At 38.0% G+C, this 26,014-nt stretch overlaps 1 protein-coding gene across 2 annotated transcripts in view; it reads left to right on the top strand.

Annotated features, from left to right (window-relative positions):
• The first annotated feature begins 14,897 nt into the window (after window positions 1–14,897).
• LOC122791248 (galanin peptides-like) overlaps window positions 14,898–26,014 on the top strand; it is a 156,603-nt gene continuing 145,486 nt past the window's right edge. Inside the window, exon 1 of one of the 2 annotated variants that reach the window (XM_044058919.1) lies at window positions 14,898–15,154. The gene's annotated coding sequence lies outside the window, so the exon portion shown is untranslated. The remainder of the gene's footprint in view (window positions 15,155–26,014) is intronic. The other variant, XM_044058921.1, reaches the window with a different exon arrangement.

Raw genomic sequence — 26,014 nt, 5'->3', positions numbered from 1 at the left:
GCGAATTATTGAATGGAGCACTTGGTGTATAAATTGGATCTGGTTGCAATGCATGATTTATTCCTAAAAGGCAAAAGGCTGAGGTACCAGAATAAAGCTAAAAACTCTTAAGATCCATGTGGAGAAGATGATTTTTGTGGTGTTTCTTTTTCTACTTTTGGCATGTGTTTCTATAATAAGATAGGGATCTATGCTAAACTGTGTTAGCTTTTTGATGATGCCCAAGTGTGGGATTGTGTCAAAAGGCCTTGGCCAAGTCAAGATAAGCTGTATGCACTGACTTTCCCTCATCCAGGGCCTTGGTGACAGTCTCAAAGAAGTCAACCAGGTTCAACAGGCAAGATATGCCCTTGACAAATCAGAATTGGGTGGGGTCAAATGCTTGGAGATTGCCTTTGTCCTTGTTTATAAGATCCATAATAGTATACTCCATGGCTTTACAGATCAGACTTGTCAAGCTAATGGGTGATAGTTTCCAGGGTCAGTAGTGGCACCACCTTTGTACAAGGGGATGGCAATGGCACTTCTCCACTCTGCTGGAATGAAGCCTGTACTTAGGTTATGGTTGAATAGGATGCTCAATGGTGAAGCCAGTTCTTGCTGGAGATGGTACAGAATACATCCTGGGATATTATCAGGTCCCATGGAAGCTATGTTCTTTGTCTTGGATAGGGCTTGCAACACTACAGAGATGTGAGGTGCGGGACAAGTATCAGGGATGTTGAAAGGTCATTTGGGGGGTACAGCGGAGTGAAGTTTGCACTGAATGTATTTGATAGCAGGTTGGCTAAGTCAACAAAATCAGTGTAAGTGATACTGTTAAGTACAAATTTAGAACAAACCTGGGCTTTCTCACGGAGGTTCCTGACATAACTAAAGAAAATGTTATGGTTTACCTTTGTTTTGGTGGCTAGTTTTGATTTATAATTGGCTTTGGAGGTTTTCATTAGTGATCTAATTTGCTTGTTGAGGCTAAGGAGGGAGCATTTCCAATTGGAATTTATTCCTTTTTACCCTTGGACAACAGTTTCCTCCTTTTGTTGTAAAGCTGTCCACCAAACAGGTTTGTGTTTCCTTGAGGAGCAGGTTTTAGTTCTACTGGATATGGCTGAGTCCATGCAGTGTACAGGTGCTTGAATACTGCATTGGCATACTGTTCAGCATAGTTGTCTGCATCCTCTGAGGGGGGCAGTAGTGTGAAGCCACATATACCCTCTCTTAGGAAGTTGAAGTCAGTTTTTGAAAAGTTTTTTAGCTTGATTACAGCTGTGGGTGGGGTTGGGTGGGATGGGAACTTTGAATGAGACAGACTGATGGTCTGATCTCACCAGAGAAGAACATACTATGGGAGTGGTGCAGCAGCCACCCATGTTGGTGAGAACCAAGTCCAAAATGTTATCTCCCCTTGTGGAGGATAAGACAAGCTGGTCTACTGTGGTAGAATTGAGAAAATCAAGGAATCATTGAGAGAGTGCATTTGTGCAAGAATAGTTCACCCAATCTATGGTGGGGTAGTTGAAGTCATCAAGGATCAGGGTGTTAGGGGGTACCTTGATGAAGTCAAGTAGATCCAGGTAAGAGGAGTGCATGCCTTGAGTCATGGAGGGGGGTCTATTGCTAGCTATAACTTGGATGGGTAACTTGACAACTGTCAGTTACACCTGGAGTAGTTTCAGTGTGTCATCCTGGCAAATCAGTCTGGAGGTGTGCCTGTCCTTAATGAAGATAGAAACTCCACCACCCTTCGTCTTCCTGACCTCATTTTAGGGTTGGAATGTGTGGAATGAGGCACAGCCTGGTAAGACAGGGGTGCTCTCTGCAGCCCTGAATCAAGTTTCCATGACCGCACAGACATCATCATCTTCCATTTGAAGGAGAGCCTCCAATGAATGCATTTTCAAGTTAAGACTCCTAGTGTTAAACAGCATGACCTTCAGTTTGCTTTTTGACAGATATTTTATGTTGGAAGGCTGTCATTAGGACATTGCCTAAAAAAGACACAATGGGGGAGGTGAGTACCTTGTCCAGGATCCTCAAACCCAGTGGTGACAGATGAAAACCATCTCTGGCAAAGCATTCAGGCCTGTTGACTATGTCATCCCAGGCAGACAGATATTGGAGTCCCTTGGAATGACACCAGAAACTAAGCCAATTGTCGAAGTCAATTATTTTTTGTTGGTACTGTGGTATCATTTTTGATGATGGTAAGATGCTGTTTAGGGCTAGGGTCATACCTGCCTGAAACACATACTCTGAGAGCTCAAGTCATGTCTCTCTTCATATAGTCCATGGAGGTTCACCTATCATATGTCTTTGCAGTATTGGTACAAGCCAGAGCATATCGATAAATCCATAAAGAGACAGGGAGGACTATGCATACTTCATACAAAAGAAGACAGAGCCAAGAACTCAAACAGGCCCATATGCTGTGAGATGGCAATGCTGCTAAATGTGTTATTGTACTATTGATTGTTTCCTTTCTCACACATCCTGTTCCTGCCAGATATCAAAGACCGACACCTATCATGAGCAATGTCCATGTTTTAATGGAAAGATAAATAAATTAGGGCCAACTTGCCACTCTTAAACATATAGCAACTCCCCCCCCCAGACACACAAGCCTAAGCCATATCAATACTAATTTTACAGTGACTTCATAAAAACAATGTTTTGTGACACTGCTCCTATCATGCCAGATCAGAGATTGTTTAACACTTATAAAAAATGACAAGGAAACTCACTTCTATCCTCAGACCACCTCTGTACTCATTATTCACAGCCACTTTATTGAATGTTTACCTCACAGATGGACAACTGTAGTGAATTAATGATAAGGATAATAATAATAATAATAATAATAACGGTCATGATAGTAAGGTATTTAATCTTATTTTACACAAATGCACAGTAGCCTCAGTAGCCTCGAAAAAACAAATTAGTGACTGTTTAAACTATGTTGCCACTAAGATGGTCAGTAACTTTTATCACCCACCTCCACCCAGCAGTCATTTCTACTTTTGTGTATACTTCAAATGTCTTATTGTATTAAAAATGATGGCCACGTAATGTATTTCACCTTTGTTTGACAAAGACAGCTACACATTAAAATATTCCAGGTTACTTCACACAAAACATATTAATCATGCATAGCCAGTATAATAAGCAAACAACAGCAGTTACTTATATTCCCACATAGACATGCAGTGAAGTTTACTGTAGCCCATCAATTTTACATATCTGTTTAATTGATTGTAAAAATTATTAAAACAAATGCTTTGCATTAACATGTATTTTTTTTGGAGATTAAGATGCAATAAATTATAATTTCTTACATTTTCGACTGACTGCAATCCTCAGTAATTTACCAGAAAATCAAATATATTATGAGGCACAGAGTTGGAATACAATGGAAAATCAAGGGGATTCTGCAAGTCAGGGACGGTGGAGAATTGTGGAGAGCCCTGTCTTGCAAAGTTATCTACCATGTCTGGTTGCCCACTAATACCAGCATTTAACCAAAAAAAAAAAAAAAAAAAGAAAAGAAAAAAAAGAAGAAAACACATTGTCACTGCAGATACAACCACTTTTCTTCGTACAGTGAATATTCCCTACACTTTCACATTTTTTGGCTTCCTGTCCTATCCAGCCCAGAATTGACCTGATTCTTTGTCTGGGTCTATTGTGGGCAAGATGGAGCAGGACACACTGCATGACCACTGCAGCTGCTTTATCTTCAAGTACAAGTGCTGCTGTCTGGCTCTTATTTAGTAAAGAAATGCCAGACATATTTTAAGAAAATAAATTCCTAAAGAAAACCCCTAGCCCAGTGATGTAGAACCTATGACACGCGTGCCAAAGGTAACACACTGTAATATTTTCGATGACATGCTGACTTACCAGAAAAGTTAAAGAAGACCTGTCTTTTTTTTTTTTTTTTTTTTAATCCAGATTGTCCGGAAATTAAGTGGTTTGTGCAGATGTTCGGAGTTTAAGATATAAACCCAGAAACCTGAAATTCAATGTTGTCTCCACTTTTCTTCAAACTGGCTGGTTATCTGAGCTTGCAGATTAACCAATCAGCAATAAGACTCAGCAGATTGTGAGAGAAGGAACCTGAAGTCTGTCCAGTCCACCCGCACTTCAGACTTCACAATAATATTGGCAGCATCACCGCTCCACAGTGTCGGTAAGGTAAGTTGTGAAAAGCTTATTTATTTAAAATGCAAGTAGCATTAAAACAACTTAAAAAACTGAAAACAATGAAAGAGTTTAGATGAGCACAAAAACAGACAGTTCACTGCACAGGCCATCTTAACAATGAACACTTTATTTTTGGTACACGTTACACAACTAAACAAGAAATATATATTTAAGATAAGCACTTTCATCCTAAAATTTTAGAACTTCATCAGATCAACCAAAATAACAAACAGTGTGATGGGGTAGGTATGGAATGGGCACAGGTGTAGCAGGAGGGGGACAGTGTAAGTATGGAAGGGACAGAAATATAACAGGAGGAGAAGGGATGCGTTTGAAATAGCAGCGTAACAGGAGAGGAGATGGAAGGGAGTGGGTATGTATGGAATGGATAAACTCATAGCATGAGAGGGTAGGTATGGATTAAGGCCTTTTGAGCGGGTAGTGGATGAGGAGTTAGACTTATCTCTCTTCATATAGTCCATGGAGGTTCACCTATCATATGTCTTTGCAGTATTGGTAGAAGCCAGAGCATATGGATAAATCCATAAAGAGACAGGGAGGGCTATGCATACTTCACACAGAAGAAGACAGAGCCAAGAACTCAAACAGGTCCATATGCTGTGAGATGGCAATGCTGCTAAATGTGTAATTGTACTATTGATTGCTTCCTTTCTCACACATCCTGTTCCGGACAGATATCAAAGACCGACACCTATCATGAGCAATGTCCGTGTTTTAATGGAAAGATAAAGAAATTAGGGCCAACTTGCCACTCTTAAACATATAGCAACCCCCCGCCCCCAGACACACAAGCCTAAGCCATATCAATACTAATTTTACAGTGACTTCATAAAAAGAATGTTTTGTGACACTGCTCCTATCATGCCAGATCAGAGATTGTTTAACACTTATAAAAATGACAAGGAAACTCACTTTAATCCTCAGACCACCTCTGTACTCATCATTCACAGCTACTTTATTGAATGTTTACCCCACAGATGGACAACTGTAGTGAATTAATGATAAGGATAATAATAATAATAAAAATAATAATAATAATAATAACGGTCATGATACTAAGGTATTTAATCTTATTTTACACAAATGCACAGTAGCCTCAGTAGCCTTGAAAAAACAAATTAGTGACTGTTTAAACTATGTAGCCACTAAGATGGTCAGTAACTTTTATCACCCACCTCCACCCAGCAGTCATTTCTACTTTTATGTATACTTCAAATGTCTTATTGTATTAAAAATGATGGCCACGTAATGTATTTCACCTTTGTTTGACAAAGGCAGCTACACATTAAAATATTCCAGGTTACTTCACACAAAGCATATTAATCATGCATAGCCAGTATAATGAGCAAACAACAGCAGTTACTTATATTCCCACATAGACATGCAGTGAAGTTTACTGTAGCCCAGCAATTTTACATATCTGTTTAATTGATTGTAAAAATTATTAAAACAAATGCTTTGCATTAACATGTATTTTTTTTGGAGATTAAGATGCAATAAATTATAATTTCTTACATTTTCAACTGACTACAATCCTCAGTGATTTACCAGAAAATCAAATATATTATGAGGCACAGAGTTGGAATACAAAGGAAAATCAAGGGGATTCTGCTAGTCAGGGACGGTGGAGAATTGTGGAGAGCCCTGTCTTGCAAAATTATCTACCATGTCTGGTTGCCCACTGATACCAGCATTTAATCAAAAAAAAAAAAAAAAAGAAAAGAAAAAAAAGAAGAAAACACATTGCCACTGCAGATACAACCACTTTTCTTCGTACAGTGAATATTCCCCCACACTTTCACATTTTTTGGCTTCCTGTCCTATCCAGCCCAGAATTGACCTGAATCTTTGTCTGGGTAGATTGTGGGCAAGATGGAGCTGCAGGCCAACAAACTGCATGACCACTGCAGCTGCTTTATCTTCAAGTACAAGTGCTGCTGTCTGGCTCTTATTTAGTAAAGGAATGCCAGACATATTTTAAGAAAATAAATTCCTAAAGAAAACCCCTAGCCCAGTGATGGAGAACCTATGACACGCGTGCCAAAGGTAACACACTGTAATATTTTCGATGACATGCTGACTTACCAGAAAAGTTAAAGAAGACCTGTTTTTTTTTTTTTTTTTTTTTTTTTAATCCAGATTGTCCGGAAATTAAGTGGTTTGTGCAGATGTTCGGAGTTTAAGATATAAACCCAGAAACCTGAAATTCAAAGTTGTCTCCACTTTTCTTCAAACTGGCTGGTTATCTGAGCTTGCAGATTAACCAATCAGCAATAAGACTCAGCAGATTGTGAGAGAAGGAACCTAAAGTCTGTCCAGTCCACCTGCATTTCAGACTTCACAATAATATTGGCAGCATCACCACTCCACAGTGTCGGTAAGGTAAGTTGTGAAAAGCTTATTTATTTAAAATGCAAGTAGCATTAAAACAACTTAAAAAACTGAAAACAATGAAAGAGTTTAAATGAGCACAAAAACATACAGTTTGCTGCACAGGCCGTCTTAACACTGAGCACTTTATTTTTGGTACACGTTACACAACTAAACAAGAAATATATATTTAAGATAAGCACTTTCATCCTAAAATTTTAGAACTTCATCAGTTCAACCAAAATAGCAAACAGCGTGATGGGGTAGGTATGGAATGGGCACAGGTGTAGCAGGAGGGGGACAGTGTAAGTATGGAAGGGACAGAAATATAACAGGAGGAGAAGGGATGCGTTTGAAATAGCAGCATAACAGGAGAGGAGATGGAGGGGAGTGGGTATGTATGGAATGGATAAACTCATAGCATGAGAGGGTAGGTATGGAATGGACAGCAGCATAACAGGGCGGGGGACAGGTATGGAATAAACAGAAGCATAACATGAGCGGGAGGGGATAATATTCTACCTGAGAAAGAAAGAAAAGACAAAATGATTAGGATGGAACCAGCACTACCGAAGACTTGTAAAGAATTGTTTCTCTTTTGTTGAACAGGGGGTGGGGTTGACACCCCAGCATAGTCAATTTAGGGCATTTTCTGACTTTTTGACATGCCAAGCCCAAAAGGTTCACCATCACTGCCCTTGCCAAATGCTGTCCTATGCAACCATCTAGGTCACTTGTGTACAAGACCCACCATACTACTCATACAATGTTCAACATACTAAAGTTTAGTTTTATTGAATTAACACTACCCTTTAAATATTTGAGCGCTAATCACTTAACAGTCTGAAGCACAGCATCCAGCTTCTCATAGCGCAGTCACTAGAATGTTCTCCCATACAGCCATGACACTCTCATGGCCTCTTAACAAGGTATTAATTTCAGAATGGAAAATTTCAGGCACAGACATGGAAACACTTTGGAGAAGAATCCTTCAACTGGAGTGATAAATATTGCTGCCTTTCTGCTGCTTGTACGTAGTGGAATTTGCTAAAGCCTGCTTAATGCATCTAATGTACAAAACAGCCTTGCCCCTTCTAATTTTCCAAGGTAGGCAAAGCAAAGCTCACCCTTTTTACAGCATCATTTAGTTTCTTTCTGTTTTGGTTAACATATATTCTGACTTTGTCATTTTCCTTAATGAAGAGCACCACTGACATACACCATACTGTAGGCCTTATAATCTCTTCTGTTATACCAAGCACCTGTATTCTCTCCAACTCATCTTTCATTTTGGAGAGAATAGGGAATGTTTTTCTCCTGGGCACAGTAAGGGAATATGTGACAACAGCTATCCTTATTTTAGCTGACTCGCAGTCAAGAAGTCCAGTATTACAAACACATCTACACTTACTTCACCAAGTCTGGTGGTCAAACCCAGTTCACAGGCTACATTCTGTTCAACAGATTAAATATTTAGATATTGTTGCATGAGTACATACAATCAAAACTCTTTATTTCTTTTCTCCTCAGAGAATTATAGCTTACTCACCAGAGTTGCATACATTCATTTTTGCTCTAAGCTGCTGTGGATATTCTGAGATGTTTTGGTAGATACTATTTGGCTATACTATGATATCTTTCCAAGTATCTATTTGAAACTTAAATTAAGTTCGATGATGTGGAGTTTTGCATTCTATTTTTTCTCTGACTCTGGATGTTTAATCACTAAGCACAAAAAAAGTTCCTGTGCTCGTTTTTATTATCTGTTGCTACTGTTTGGCTACATTAGTCTTATACAAAATAACAAGCTATCTCATTTTGTTACAGTTTTTGCACCTGTCATTTTGTGCTGCATGTTAGTCTGTCCCAATGTGTATCTAGGATGGTGCAGTAATGCAGCAGTCGCATTGTCGCCTCACAACAAGAGGTTCTCCAGATTGATTCTTGGCTGGGGTGCCTTCTGTGCTGAGTCTGCATATCCTCCCTGCGTTTGTGAGGGTTTCCTCCAGGTGTTCTGGTTTCCTCCCATATTACAAAGACATGTGTCTGGAGTGTTCTCCCTGGGCCTCCACTGAAAATTGGCTATGTTCCAAGTTGAACTTTCCCTGTAAACAAATGTTAAATAAATAAATCTAGAACATTCTTTTCCAGCAAACACTCTTTTTGTCACTCACACATTTGCTTTTGCAGTTGCTGTGCTTTCTTTGTTTAACATTGATTTTGTGCTTAACTCCATCTGTATCTCTCACAATATGCATGTTAGTATTTTGTCTTTTAATTGACTCAGTCCATTCTGCTACCTGCATAGCCAAATTTCCTCTCTAACTCAACTTGTGTGAAGCTTTGTTGTCAGCAATGCCTGGAACAATTTTTATATTTTACTCAATCCTCTTCAGTTCACAGTATTAATGCAGTTAGAATAAATGTTCCATGAAAGATTTAACAGATTCACCACCACCTTGTACACACTTGTGAAAACATGTCCTTTCATAAATTGCATTTATTATTGGCACCAAAGGTTCTTCAGGTTTAGCTGTAACAGGTTCAAATTTTACCCATCAGTAAATATAAATGCATTAAATGTTGTCTTAAACTCTTTACTAATGGCACAAGTAAAGAATTTACATGAATTACTCGTGCATGTTTATTCAGTTTGGAACTTATTCTATGGCATGCAAATCTTTGCTTCCATGCCAGCCCGGCAAATGGTTGCCACAAATTGAAGGACTCTAGTGGGTTGAATGTTGTAATTTTTAGTTTGTTTGTCTCTTTAGCTTTAATTCATCATTTGAGATATTTCTAGCACTATTATCATGTCAAGATGATTTTAAATTCTCTGGTAGTATCCATCTCTGCTGTTTTGCTTGGTTTCTTCTTTTTTCCCATGGTTTTCCCCAATATATGTGTCATTGGTAGTATTCCATGTAGCTGTTTCAGTCCAATTGTCATGCTTCTGATGGCATGTCATGATAGGATCATATCTATACATGATTAAATGAGAGCGCAAGCACATTTTCTACTCTAAGCATAAGAAAGGTAGCACACCACACACACCACATAATTGTTCCATGTATATTATTTCAAGTTGCAAAGCATTGTGGATAGGGGGCCTCCTTTATCTGGTATCACTGCACCTGTCATGTAAATGGTGTAAGGTAGCCAGCTTTTTGAAGTGGACAGTAGTTCATTGCAGGATGTGCAACACACACACACACACACACACACACACACACACACACACACACACACACACACACACACACACACACACAAGTTCCGGCTGATACATAGTAAGACATTTCCATGTAGGTGCATTTGATTTGGAATAAATGGCTCAAGTGATATTATATGCAGAGACATATGACTGCTACAAATTCACTGTCTGCACAGAACAGCATGTGGTTCCATGCCCACGGCTTGAGTATACAAGTGCACAGTGGGAAAATAATGTCTGTAACCCACAAGGCAGCTAGAGAGAGCAGCCAGTATGGGAGGCATCAGCAGCAGAATGCTCAGTGGACATGTCATCAGCAGGGAAAATGCAGTATACAATGGGCAGTGCAGCAGAATGCTCAGTGGACATTTCGTCAACAGTGAAAATGCAGTATACAATGGGCAGTGCAGCAGAATGCTCAGTGGACATGTCGTCAGCAGTGAAAATGCAGTATACAATGGGCAGTGCAGCAGAATGCTCAGTGGACATGTCGTCAGCAGTGAAAATGCAGTATACAATGGGCAGTGTCTTTGTAAGTGGCCATTACCCCTTCTAAAACACATACTGGAGTGTAAGTGTCACTGCAGCTGCATGCAGGATTTCATCTGTACTATAGCAGACTCTTACATATTGTAGCTGCATAAGCATGTACTGTTCACTAAGCAGAACACACAGCACTTCCCACACCAGGCAGCATGAAGTTATGGGCAATGTGTTGGATGCTTCTGTATGTTCACAGTGAATTTAGACAGCCATATTTTTCTGTAGCTAAATGTCACTTCAGCCAAGTGTCCACAACTAAATGGACCCCCAGAGAAATATCTCACCACTTCACAATCTGAACCCCACAATACACACACCTTTACATACCTACAGATGCATTCAGTTTGGGAAGTCACAATTCAGCTTAAGATAAGGAAGAAAACAAAAGACCTTTGTGAAGACCCCTAAGGATAAATGGATAATATACTTGTACCAAATGAGTGAAGTGATGTTAATTAATTTAGTGCAGCAAATGCTTTAAAGGTTTGTTACTTTCAAGTTCTACTCTGTTCATTAGCTAATAATGATACATGTACTCTCTGTTTACATGAAAAAATGCATGGCGTGGTTTTCCACTAGTCTTTTACAGCCTGCAAAGGGGCAGAGTTTTATATATAGTAGCAAATGCACAATTTATTCTTGCAGGCTTCACTGACAAATAGCTTCAGAAGGTTTACACAAATAAAGACCTCACAACTTATACATCAAAGTTATATCATAACCCAAGTCACCATTATTCATTTTCTAGTTCTTCCAGTCGACCCCGTGGGTCCCCCATTAATGACAAGAAACCGGTGAATAAGTGAACTGGGATACATTAATGTTCTTTAATTGATATTTAAAGGCTGCATGATCAAACCTAATGTAATTTCTCATCTAATATGGTACCTCTCAGATGAATGGTGTCTCTGGACTATAACATTTAGATATATCATAATTATTATGAAAGTAAATAAAAAAACAACTTTTTATTGAGAATTAAGGTCCACATCCCTTTAGTCTTCCTGGTACTCAATTATAACATGTGAATACTTTGCAATGAAATGCAGATATTATGCTGTGAAAGGTGAACTTTGTGCCCACTGAATGGTGCACAGTGACAGTTATCCCACTACATAAATGGGGGAGCCACCACAGACCCCAAAAACTAACACCCCATTAGCCTGACGAGCCTGGTCTGCAAGGCCATGGAATGTATCATCATGGAACTTATAAACAAACAAATTGGTAATCTCCAAACTCTGGACCCCACCCAGCTCGGGTTTGTAAAAGGTAGATCATGTCTCCTAAATCTGACAGACTTCTTTGAAGCAGTCACCACAGCTGTAGATGAAGGTAAGGTGGTTCACACAGCCTATCTAGATCTTGCCAAGGCTTTCGACACCATCCCCCACTCTGGAGTTATAGATAAACACACTAAACTAAGTATAAATCCCTATGTTACAAGAGGGGTTGCCAACTGGCTCACTGACAGAACCCACACTGTGAAGGTAGCACACTCCAAATCCGACTTCAGACCAGTGACAAGTGGAGTACCACAGGGTTCAGTCCTGGGTCCTCTCCTGTTTGATATCTACTGCTCTGAAGTACAGGCTAACACAGAAGGTCTTTGTCTAACAAAGTTCGCAGATGACTGCTAACTAGGAGCCATAATTGAAACTCCTAACGATGTGGACATCCTAAAAAAGGGCCGCACTGAGACAGATGCCTGGTGTCAAAGCCATGGCCTCAAGGTCAATGCCAAAAAGTGCATTGTCATCCCCTTTGGTAAAAGCTCTGTACCAATGAACTACCACATAGCCGGTAGTCTACTTAACACCAAAAGTGTGATAAGAGACCTTGGGATACAGGTGGACAGTAGTCTGCCCTTTGATAATCAGATTGCTACAGTGGTGAGGAAATCCTTCTACATGGTGCACATCACAAAAGGTTTCTCATCCAGGAAAAAAGAGGTCATTGTTCCCCTCTGCTCATCACTCATTAGGCCCATTATAGAGTACAATGCCTCTTTTGGTATGTACCTCACAAGGCATCTACAACAACTGGAAAGGCTGCAGAAATACCTCACAAAGAAGATTACCAGCCTCAAACAGATGCCCTATGCAGACCTTCTCAAAAAACTCCAGCTTTACTCTGTTGCATATCACCTACTCAGAGGCGATCTCTGCCTAACATACAAAGCTATGTCAAACCCAGAGCTGTTGTACATGCTCCACTTAAAGAAATCCCAATCCCTCCGAGCTAGAGAGACCTAAACCTTGTCACCACAATAAACAGACCATGCTGGAGGGATAGATTCCTGTCCCAGAGACTTCCCATATTCTGGAACACATTACCTATTTATATCAAACAAAGCTCCTCATTAGCACTCTTCAACAAAAATCTTGATGATTGGTTGGGAAATAGGAAATTCACCCCTGGGATCACTTCTGTGGCTCTGCTTGACAGGGGAACAGGAAAATAATTTTCTTGGGTGGTGAAAGCCAGGGTACCTTTTTGGCTAGGCTTATATAGGCCCTAGGGCCAATAGCTTAGTACCTACCTATGAACGAAATCTGAGTTTGATGGTGGGCTGGAGGAACAGCACATAGGAAGTGTTTTGATGACTTCTCATGTGTTGCTTGTTTATGATCTCTTCCTGAACACAGAGGAGGGCACTGGATTTATCAGAGTTCTCCATTTTCTTAGTCTTTGCTACTGAGCTGTTGCTGAAGGTATGCATTTAAACTAATTTACTCTTCTTTTTATGCGGTGACGACAGCAGAGTGTTCAGAAATACATGCCACAAGGAAGTATCATTCATTCATTTATTCATTCTTTCATTAACTGATTCAGTTATTCCTTCATTCACCCATACCAGATGTACACAACTCAGGGATGCAATAACAAAAGTATTAGTTCTGCCTCTGTACTCACCTAGGTCACCTTGAAAGAAAACCCTTTACATATAATGTTCTTATTCACTAAGTATAAGCTTTCTTAACACTTTTCACTGACGTGCCAAAAGGTGAATTTGTGCCTCTAAATTGTGTCATGTGTGTGTGTGTGTGTGTGTGTGTGTGTGTGTGTGTGTGTGTGTGTGTGTGTGTGTGTGTGTGTGCTCATGTGTGTGTGCATATGCGCATGTGTGTGCTCATGTTTGTGTGCACATACGGGTGTGCTTGTGTGTGTGTGTGTGTGTGTGTGTGTGTGTGTGTGTGTGTGTGTGTGTGTGTGTGTGTGTGTGTGCACTCATTTGTGTGTGCGCTCATGTGTGTGTGTGTGTGCTGATTTTGTGTGTGTGTGTGTGTGTGTGTGTGTGTGTGCGTGCGTGCGTGCGTGCGTGTGTGTGTGTGTGTGTGTGTGCGATCATGTGTGTGTGTGTGTGTGTGTGTGTGTGTGTGTGTGTGTGTGTGTGTGTGTGTGTGTGTGTGTGTGTGTGTGTGTGTGTTTGTATCCTGCAGTGGAGTGGTATTCTGATCAGGGCAGGTAATCTTCCATATAGCCATCAACTACTAGGACAAGCTCTAACACTCCCGTGATCCGGAATAGAATGAAGCAGGTATTAGAAAATGAATGAAGAAGTGAACTAACAAACTAATTAGACAAATTGCCTGGTGGCTATGTAACATTCTGTTTTCGTTTGAAAAAGTGATTCATGAAATGCTTATATTTGGTTGAACATTACACAGATTAGAAAATGAGTACTTGTTAACTGTAAAAGTCTGCTAACAGTTTAAGCTGGAGCATTAGGACAATAGCTCATGTGATACAATAATGATAACTATGGACTGGATTTCATGAATTGTTGCATTCATTTAAAGAGTGTAGGAACTTTTGCTGCAATATTTCATTCTGTTAATTACAACTTCAAAGAGAAAATAATCTTCACTTTCAAATAATTTGCTTCTCCTGCACCATTGCAGATGTTCTGCTTTCCTCAGACCCTTCAGTCATGCTGCTGTGATCTCTTCATTTCATTTTTTTAAATTTGCCTCTTCCTTCATGTATTTATTAATATTGTTCTCAATATTTGACATGTTTTGCCCTACCTGCACAGTGTGACCTGTCAATTGCTACTGTCTTTCCCTTTACAGCTGCAAACTTTTGTCACTCCTAGAGTACTTGGAAGCTACTATTATATCCAATGGCATTTTAGTCAATAATACCTACCCATCTTTCTTTCTAATCTGGAAAAGTTTTGGCACATTTTGTTATTCACATTCATGTATGCCTTTTTTTAAGAAATAAAGAACTAATATTATCTTAAAGAGAGAGGTGACACATGCAGGCATCATAACCTATCCTCCTTCTGTTTTGTGTAACAGGCATGAGGGCATTAAAGAACAAAATATGAGAAAATCTTCAAAGAAATAAAATGATACTCAGCTGCTAACTGCCACTGCATTATGCAGAAGTCAATTATGGATAATTACACCCATCAAAGCTATTTTCCTGTCAGAAAAATAGGTAGCACTCTTATTATCCAAAAGACCTTTTTACGCATCACCCCTTGTGTGACGACAACAATTATGGGAACATTAATCCCCCCTGCATAAATAGTCCTTTTGCACTCTGTGTTTCTCAAAGGCAGACACTGTTTGTTTCACTGTTTTCCAGACAGCAAGACACTGCTGATGCTGATTTTATGGCTTCGAACAGGAGACTGTCTCAATAAATGTGAACACCAAGAGTATTGCTATTATTTCTAGCATTCAGAATTACCATCCTTTTCTTGACAGTTGCATCTGGAGCCACTTTAAAATTTGTTTCTTTTACCAGTCCCTCATTTTATTATTACTTTCAGTGAAAGCGTTTTATGCCAAGGTAAGCTTTGAATATTTTTTCTGGTTTAATTTAAATGTTTGCAAAAGGGCTATATCTATATTTATATCTATATCTATATATCTTGTATCAATATCTGTATCTGTATCTCTACCGATGTACAAATGTACATTGTATATTGTAAATATAAAAGAGTTGTTAGGGGTTGTGTTGAACTGTTTCTTTTCAGTTAAAAGAGCTGCAGGAATGCATTCATGCTGAAGCAGGGATAGAACAAAGTTCTTGAATTGCGTAACAGTTATCCATGATGATTTTTATTAAATCAAGTACCATGGTTATATTGTCAAGTCTGAACAGGACAATATGGTTCAGAATGCTTGTTTCACTTATGGTACTACAGGTAATTTCACAGGAGGACCAGGTACTTTTGCCAGATGAAAACTTCTTCCCAGTTTGCTGAATCCTTGTAATATTGATTCTGAGCATAAATCTAGATATGGGCCATTTCTGTATTTGCTTGGATAATTCCATCAAGTCTGCTGACCAGACAACAATCTTTTGTTTATTTTCATTACTATTATAAATAGAAATATTGTACTGGAATTCATTAAATGAATCTTTAGACACTGAGTGAAATATATATTAATAAGCAACGGCAATTTGCAATATAACTCAAGTCCATTCAAGTTTTCAAGTGATTCTCGTGAGATCTGATAATTTAAATATTTTGCCAGGATAAGCAAAACTGTACCATTGTTGCTTTAATATTTGTAAGAGTTGCAACAAAGTAATCGAGTTTTACAAAACTAAATTTTCTCTGTACATTGCAGAATATTCTAGTTTGGCATTAAAACCGTAGCTTCTACAGTACAAGAAAATGTATTATGTTTCATACATTCCTCACCAATGTTATTACTTTTAGCACTGTTGAGGTCCATTAATAGAAGTAGAATTGAAATAAACATCACCACCTTAATAGGAGCACATTTTGTCCTGACTACATTATTCTTCATTCATTAATCCATCTATTTGATGAAAAGGAAAGAGCTCATGCATTTATTCAGTAAGGCCATCAACATTACTTCTTGCCATTGTAACTTGTCTACTGAGAGGGGAAAATCTGATGTTAAACTTTATAAGAGGCAAAACTATGTTAAAGTCAAACACTGCATTTAGAATAAGTGGTCCTAGATTGCATCTCGTCTAGTGCCACTGCCAGTTTTACTATAATACTGCTAGAAAAAAATAATCCAAGTAAAAAAAAAAAATGCTGGAATGAAGCTGTTTTTATTTCGTACTGGTTTATTTAATAATACTGTATTTGGACAGAAAATAAAGGACTATACTTAGCTATCATGATAAAAAAGAGGATCTGCTGACTAAACTATGGCTGCTGTCCTGCACCTAAATTTAGTGTTAAATCTTAAACATCAACATCTTTCAGAGGACTAACCAGTGTCGTACAAAATATGATTTTAACTTTCATCTTAACAAAGTTAACAAAACATTTAAAAAGTTATTTAAACCTTACTTAATCCCTTACATGAAATGTCAAGACTTTTTTTTTTCAGTCAAACTGAATATTATGTAATCAAAATCATATTAGATAATGTTCACAAATTAGTAGCAATACTGCAAGTTTCAGAATTACTGTGCTGCTTAAAATATTTAAATTGTTGATAGTTTTCACGGTAGATTTATTGAATTTGCTATAAAGTGTGTTTTATTTATTTTACTTTTTTTAAATAGCTTGGTTCCCTTAGGCTTATGATTTGTTTTCAGATGCACCATTTATACATACTGGCGGAATTTGATTTGGACATTGTATAAATTCCTTACTGGTTTTAGAATGTTCAGCATCACATTTAAAGAAGGGCATATCAGTTCCCTCCCTATCTGCAGCACTGGACTTTCAGTAGTGGGCCAGGAATCCATGAAACTAGTGTTGGGAAGGAACTAAACAACCTTTTTCTTTTTTGCATTAAAAATAAATGTGCTATCTGCTGAGTCACTGCCTATGTTGTTACAATAATGTGTTTGTAATAGCACTGTTCACTTACGAAAACACATTGAAGTCAAAATGTGTAGCAACAGTCAGCAATATTAACCTTACACTACATTTCATTTATTGAAGATAGCAGGGAACACTGCATTGATCTAGTACCCTTTAAGTGCCTTTAAAATTATATATCCACTCCCCCTTCTAGTATCTCTCTCTTCTGCTTTACCATACTTTCTTTAATGTCCCTAGCATTTACCTCACCACCACCAACTCTGGCAGTCCATTTATTGAGTCCACAATCATTTCTATGCCTGTTTCTTCCATGATTGTTCTAACCAGGATTTCACAACAGAAACAAAATTAATCTTGTCTGCTAACATTTGTGTGATTTGTAATACTATTAATTTGCATACGTTACAACAAAACCCTTAACCTATATTTACAAGAGATCAAAAAGGAATGTTACAAATAATATATTACTATTAACAGATGAATATTTAAGGAGTCTTGATTAAACCAAAGACATGACCATTTCATTATGTTACAGAAATGTGCTAAAAATGGACAGCTATTGCAAAGGTGAGATTGATTTGTTCAGTGGCAATTAAAGTCACTCAGGCCCTTACAGTCAAAATCAGAGTATGCTAGTCTCTTTTAATGTGATAACAGTGCAACATGGTTTTGATTTGCTGGCAAACTCACTAACTGTAGTTAAATTCTAAGGAAGACTACTGGCAATGTAAAATTCATTTTACGCCAGATAAAACAGAATTAAATGTGTTTGTGAAGAAGGAATGATCTCCCCTTCTTCTGCATTACAGTGCTGCAATGGGTATTAATGCCACCTCACAGCTCTGGATTCTCTGGTATGGTGCCCATCTCTATGGCCATCTGTAGGATGCCTACGTATCTTTACTTGCATGCATGGACTTTTGTTAGGTGATCTTGTTTTCTACAACATTCCAAAGGTATGCAATTATTTGAATTAACTACTTTCAGAAATGCTCATAATTATGTGTGCATAATGTGAATTTGTGTGTGTGTGTATGCTTATGAAAGTGCATGCGCGCACGCGGATGTGCACGTTTCTGTGTGTGTTCATAGGTTCATAGACTAGTACTAGGCTAAATGCCCTTGTGAGCCATTTTAAGCCTAGCCAATTATCCCTTATGAGACACAAACCCTGCACCTTGTCTTTGTAAGGCAAACACCTTAACCATTAGGCCACCCTTGTGTGTGTGTGTGTGTGTGTGTGTGTGTGTGTGTGTGTGTGTGTGTGTGTGTGTGTGTGTGTGTATGTGTGTGTGTGTGTGTGTGTGTGTGTGTGTGTGTGTGTGTGTGTGTGTGTGTGTGTGTGTGTGTGTGTGTGTGTGTGTGCGCATCCAATGATGTGATAAATTGGCATCCTGTCCAAGAGTGGTTCTTTCTACCTTATGCTCAATGTAAGCTGGGATAAGTTTCGGCTCCCCTTTGACCTCAAATATGATAAAGCAGGTATAAGAGTAAGATTAAACAAATGAATGAACCGTATTGAGGGAAGCCTGTTTCAGGAAGGACAAAACCATAACCATATCTAGAATAAAACATATTGCCTCACAGTTCAAGCTTTAATATGTGTGCTGAGACCAGGATGACATAGTGGCACAGCAGATAGAGTTGCTGCCTCACAACAAGAGGTTCCTGGTTCTACTCTCAGCTTGGATGCCTTCTGTGTAGAGTCTGCATGTCTTCCATGTGTTCAAGATGGTTTCCTTGGCATGCTCTGGTTTCCTTCCACATTCAAGAGTCATGTAGTAGGTGGATTTGAGACCCTAAATTGGCCATAGGTGTGAGTGTGCATGTGGGTGTGTGGGGTGGAAGTGCTACTGGGGTAGGGCTAGCCACCTGGCAGTGTAAACCTTAGCTCTAGATGTTTGTCATTGTTGGTGTGACACTCTCACCTTATTTGCAAAATTAGGAAAAGGGTTGTGGATGGATGGATATTTGCTGAGGTTAAAAAAAAGAGCACTTGTGTGAAAGATGAAATTTTCTGTGTTCATCTTTGAAATATCATAGGTTCATAGGTAGGTACTAGGCTATCGGCCCTGGGCCTATACAAGCCCAGTCAAAAAGGTACCCTGGCTTTTGCCACCCAAGAAAATTATTTTCCTGTGCCACTGTTGAGCAGAGCCACAGAGGTGATCCCCGGGATGAATTTCCTATTTCCCATCCAATCATCAAGATTTTTCTTGAAGAGTGCTAATGAGGAGCTTTGTTTGATATAGATAGGTAGTCTGTTCCAGAGTATGGGAAGTCTCTGCGACAGGAATCTATCCCTCCAGCATGTTCTGTTTATTGTGGTGACAAGGTTTATGTCCCTAGAGCGTGTAGCTCAGAGGGATTGGGATTTCTTTAAGTGGAGCATGTCCAACAGCTCCATTTTCAGCCTTTTTCCAGCTTGTCAACACTCAGCACTCAAAATGCTGAGTGTTGACAAGCTGGAAAAAGGCTGAAAATGAAAACACTGCTCTTCTCTTTTAAGTTTCTTTTTTTGCTGGAAGGAACTCTTCCTGCCCTGAACTTCTATATTCTAATTCTTAGATTACCATACCTCAGAGCAAAGGAAATAGCCTGAGAAATGGCCATCTTTGACTTAGTATATGCAAGTCCATTTTTTCAGCCGTTCAGTCTACATGTTTTAGGACTCTGTCTAGTGGGTCTTGACATTTCAAATGGTTACAATTTTTCTGCTAAAATTGGTTGGTATTTTTCAGCAGTTTGATTAGCGTTCAGGTGTAGGTTGACTACATAAAACAGGAATAATTCAGTATCGGTGCCATCTGCCCATTTTCATAATTGCAGTAAAATTGTTGATTTGTTATATGTTCTCACAACTGCAAAGCCAGATTTTGCTGGTTATCTTCAAAACCAGATTTCGGGGAGGTTTACTTAACTTGCAGGCATATTTACTACAGTGAACTCATTTGTCACCCAAGGCAGTGATCAAAATGTATGTATTGTATGGCAAGGTAAATGCATGTTTTGAAAGGCTGTGTATGGACAGCTTATGTTGACACTGTGGTACAGGATAATGAAAGCACCAAAGCAAACACTGCCAACAATTTATTGATTGTAGATGTCAGATTTTCTAGTTATGTTTTCACATTTTAATATAAGAGCTGTAAGTGAATTCATGACCATTTACTATGGATCAGAATAATGGCTTTCTCTAGACAGTAAATAAAATGATGATCTGACTGAACTTAATTGTGACAGATCTTTGAAGTTGAAGCTTCAGTCTCAATTACACTAAATCTTATAGGTAGGTATGAGGGCAGAATATGCAGCCTTGTAGGAGAAACCATAACTATAGCACTGGCATTATGCTTTACCTATTGTAGGAGACCAGTTTGTCTGCTGTATTTGCCATAAAAACAAAGCAGGATAAAGTGTTTTTTGAGGATGGCTTTTGTCTTTGCCTCACTAAAATGATTCCTGCAGTTAAAAAGCACTGGAAAGCAAAAACTTTGTAATAGTCTTACTACTATGAATTGATAAAACTTGAGTAGATTGCAAGAATACTCCAAAGTTTCTAGATGTATCACATTACAGAAAAAACTGGAGAATCACTCAACTAAGGGTGTATATGTTGGAAATTATATCTTGCAGAGTCCTATGGTATTAAAAGAAGGGGTGTAATGATAAGGTTGTAGAATGAAGAAGCATAGAATTAAAGACTTTTCTGCATTCTTGAAAAAGCGATGGATGTAGTATAGAACAAATCTTCTAGAACTTCTGGAAAGTAATAAACTGCATTTCTAAAGAAACCAGGAGTATTTATTCAGATTAGAAAGATGCATTGAAAACTGACATCTAGAGATATTTGATTGTAAGGAAAGTTGAAAGTTTTAAAGATATGAACATGCAGTATACACAAGAGGAATGTAGGTTGCAATATGGGTTTTATAAAATATATGATCATTTTATCATTTGGAATATTTTTCTAAAAGTACGAAATAGTGGTTTGAAAAAAAAACAGAGAATGCCGAAATTAGGATTTCCATGAGGTATGACAATACATTAGGGTACAAAAGTTATTAAAATAGAGATAACTGTATACTGATATTCCTTTTAAACATGGATTATAAATTGTTGGCATACGTATTACACCTGAAAATAAAATAGCATACAAGAAAGAAGATTGAGGATAATGTAGGAGGAATTATTACTGGGAGAGCTATGAGGAAGCATCATTGTGGGTGTATCGCATTGTTTTGATGTAGCAAATGTTTTTGTTGTAATAAATAAGGGAGTTTAATGAGGCTGTTTTAATGGTTTGGTGGTAGAGGTTTATGGAATGGGTTGACAAACTTTAAAGCTGTCTAAAATGAAGTGCATAGTGAATGCATATTTTGGTGGTATGGATAGGCATGGGTAAAGGAGTTAATGGAGGATGTTGTTTGATCCATGTTTCTTTCATTTGCTAATGAACTAAATGGGAAAGTATTCAAAATGGCTGACTTACCGTACATAGTGAATATTATCCCCTCTGGTTCTTTTTTAATTTCTGATTTTGAGAGAGCTAGAGCATGTGACAGAAGCTATTTTTTATTTTTTATTTTATTTTTTTTTATTTTATTTAACATTTGTTGACCGGGAAAGTCCGACTAGGTTCCACAGATCCTGTTTTCAGCGGAGGCCCGGGGAGAAATGCTCCAGAAGCATGTCTTTAGAATGTGGGAGGAAACCGGAGTACCCGGAGGAAACCCACGGAAACGGAGGGAGAACATGCAAACTCCACACAGAAGACACCCCAGCCGAGAATCGAACCAGAGAACCTCTTGCTGTGAGGCGACAGCATTAATCGCTGCACCACTGCACTGCCCTAGAAGCTTTTAAACTGGGTAACAACATGTTAAATAAGATGGAAGTAAAAACAAATAGAAAGTGCAATAGTGGAAATATCACTTTTCCAGAACAGAAACAACAATATTAGAGTTTATTTGATGGTAGTGAAGTGGTAAGACAGCACTGCAGAAAACTTTAGATGAAATGGATAAGAAAAATAAGATTTAGAAATTGAGAACTATCTGGAAATTATTCCATATCTCTTTTAAAATATGGTATATATGATTAAACTCTATTTACAATTAAGAACTGTTTTAGCACAAGTTTTTTTATTCACTAAAGTTCTAAAAATGTATTTGCTTATTTATTTATTTACTTACATTTGTTTACTGGGAAAATTGTCTAAGTTAACTGAAACCCCTTTTCAACAGAGGCCTCAGGAGGAAAGCTCCAACAGTTATTTATGCATCCATAGTCAAATGAAATACTATTACACACATTTACTTATGACTCTTTGAAAAAATAAAAAAAAATGCAATGAAACTGTGATTAAGACACCAATTCTTAATACAAACTGAGATTGCAAAGAAGATGAAAAAATTAACATAAAGAGGATAACAATTTTACTAAAGGGATGAACTAGATGGGGCTATATTACCACATTGAAAACACAAGTCAGTGAACGCCCATTTGCTGACCAATAAACAGCGAACTGTTATTCCCACAAACGGCCACCACAGCAATTTTTTCCTAGGGAAAAAATGCACTTGGCCATAGTCATGAATTTGCCCTTTTCCCCACTGTAGTGCAATCTCAGAGTTGGTATATTTAGTTTAAGAGGCGTGGAAGGCTGTTTGGGGAGTGTGGGAGGCGAAGCCCTCCCCAGTTTGATAGGTTTGGAATGCTGTCTCATTTCTGCTTGGCCAAGTGATTTTTTTCCCCTAGGAAAAAATTCACTGAAGTGGCCATTCGCAGAAATGACAGTTCGCTGTTTATTGGTCAGTGAACAAGCATTCGCTGACTTGAGTTTTCGATGTGGTAATATAGACCAAACTAGACAGCAGGCATACGTCTCAACTCTCTAGATTTTGCAGAATGTCCAGATTTTTGCCTCATATTTTTAGTCTGTTCCTCTTAAAATATGTGATTTTCTGGTGAATCTTTGAGAACTGAAGTCAGTAAATAATGAGAGACTTTTGAGTTTCTTACTTCATATCTTTCAGAAAACATATGGTGTCATAAAATCTATTATTCTAGAAACTTTCTAAGTTTATAAGAGCAATGTTTAAATTGTACTTTTCCCCACATTATTTTTGGCTTTGTCCAGATCTCTTGAATTAAGAAGTTGAGAAGTTATGATAATAGGGCAACAAATTTACATTTTTTGTAAATTTAGTAGAACTATGAGGGACAGATAAAGAAGAAGAGGTCATCTGGTAGTTTTTAGGATATGAAGTAGAATTAGACATACTACAGGGTTTTGTACCTAAGACCATAACCTCCGATGACAAATAATTAACGAATATAGATTAGCTGCTGTTCATAAGATCTAATGGAGAGGTTATGACTTTATTTTGAAAATTATTGTGGGACTATGCTAAACACAGGTTGCAACATGGCAGTGTGATTTATACTCTTGAGAAGCCAATACAGTGTGTTGCAAGGTGGTATCAGACAAGCAGCTCCTCTTGTCTCTGTCATCTGTCCCATTGCCTCACTAGTGACCCTTGCTTCTTTTTATTACATTGACACTTTCTGTTTTGATTACACTTTTTATCTACCCACTGATCAGGCAGACAGGTGCTTTTGGTTATTCAAGCTATCATTTTTCTGTTCTTCTTCAAAAGAAAATTACATGCATGCATATGTGCTTATTTTCACATGGTTGCATAGCCTACATTCAAGTGGAATCCAGTAAAAAGACATCTTCATTTATATACAGAATAATACTTTTATGTAGTCCTATAGTGACATGAGCGAAGGATTTATAGGTTCATAGGTTCATAGGTAGGTACTAGGCTATTGGCCCTAGGACCTATATAAGCCTAGCCAAAAAGGTACCCTGGCTTTCGCCACCAAGAAAATTATTTTCCTGTGCCACTTTCGAGCAGAGCCACAAAAGTGATCCCTAGGGTGAATTTCCTATTTCCCATCCAATTATCAAGATTTTTCTTGAAGAGTGCTAATGAGGAGCTTTGTTTGATATAGATAGGTAGTTTGTTTCAGAGTATGGTATGTCTCTGGGACAGGAATCTATCCCTCCAGCATGTTCTGCTTATTGTGGTGACAAGGTTTAGGTCCCTAGAGAATGTAGCTGGAGGGAGTGGGATTTCTTTAAGTGGAGCATGTACAACAGCTCTGAGTTTGACATAGCTTTGTATGTTAACAGAGATTGCCTCTGAGTAGGCGATATGCAATGGAGTAAAGCTGGATTTTTTTTAGAATGTCTGCGTAGGGCATCTGTTTGAGGCCAGTAATCCTCTTTGTGAGGTATTTCTGCAGCTTTTCCAGTTGTTGTAGATGTCTTGTGAGGTACATACGAAAAGGGGTGCTGTACTCTATAATGGGTCTAATGAGTGATGAGTAGAGGGGAAGAATGACCTCTTTTTTATTGGATGAGAAACCTTTTGTGATGAGGTGTGCCACGTAGAAGGATTTCCTGACTAGTGTACCGATGTGATTATCAAAGGAGAGACTACTGTCCACCTGTGTCCCAAGGTCTCTTATCACACTTTTGGTGTTAAATAGACTACCGCGTATGCAGTAGTTCATGGTGACAGAGTTTTTACCAAAGGGGGTGACAATGCACTTTTTGGCATTGAGCTTGAGGCCATGGCTTTGACACCAGGCATCTGTCTCAGTGAGACCCTTTTGTTGGATGTCCACATCATTAGTAGTTTTGATTATGGCTCCTAGTTTGCAGTTATCTGCAAATTTCATTAGCCAAAGACCTTCTGTGTTAGCCTGTACTTCAGAGAAGTAGATAACAAACAGGAGAGGACCCAGGACTGAACTCTGTGGTACTCCACTTGTCGGCGGACTGAAGTCGGATTTGGAGTCTGCTACTTTCACAGTGTGGGTTCTGTCAGTGAGACAGTTGGCAACCCATCTTGTGACATAGGGATTTATACCTAGTTTAGTGAGTTTATCTATAATTCCAGAGTAGAAAATATGTTACTAATTGGTGGTATCTCATAATTCTACTGGAAATCTGATGAGATACGCTATGATATATATAAATGTACCGATTAACTACCTTGATTTCTGGATAGATGTACCAGATATTTAGTGTGTTCTGGTTGAGAGATATGGGGAAGATAAAAAAGGAACACTAATAACACATCAAATATTTTATTAAAGCTTTTGGGTCTACACCCTTCATCAGTACAAATCAACTACTCACATTCAACATTTAAATAGGAGATAAAAGTATATCACATGTTTCAGCCAACCTATCAAACATTTAGCAATCAAATCTTAAAGAAGCATATAAATAACTTAAAAAAAAAATATATATATATATATATATATATATATATATATATATATATATATAGATACTATTAAAATACATAATAAAACATCCATTTATAAACTCTTACTAAAAACATATTATTTAAAATAATACATTCATAACATATATATATATATATATATATATATATATATATATATATATATATATATATATCATAATACATGCATAAAACTTTATATTCTTTCTCTCCGTTTTTTCATCAAAACTGGTTTAAAGCTAACAGCATTATTTAAGCCAGGAGCATGATCTGCCTGTAATTTAATGATCCATTCAAATTCTTTAGTAAATTATTCATGTCACCTTCCCTCAAGCCCATTTGCGCTATATCTAAAACCCTAAACTTAAAACTATGCTGCTCACCCTTATCTAAAACATGCTTACTCAATGCATTTGTTACTACCTTCCTTCTCATATCTGATTTATGCTCTATAGTCCTTTACTTAAGCTTCCTAGTTTTGCCTACATAGAATGATGAACATAGCATGCAAGTTGCCAAATAGACAACTTGTATTACATTACAACTTGTCAACATTTT

This window comes from Protopterus annectens, chromosome 17.part0 (assembly GCF_019279795.1).
Source record: "Protopterus annectens isolate FY-2018-M chromosome 17.part0, PAN1.0, whole genome shotgun sequence".
In the NCBI taxonomy this organism is placed as follows: domain Eukaryota; kingdom Metazoa; phylum Chordata; order Ceratodontiformes; family Protopteridae; genus Protopterus; species Protopterus annectens.
This window is presented reverse-complemented; position numbering and strand designations above follow the sequence as displayed.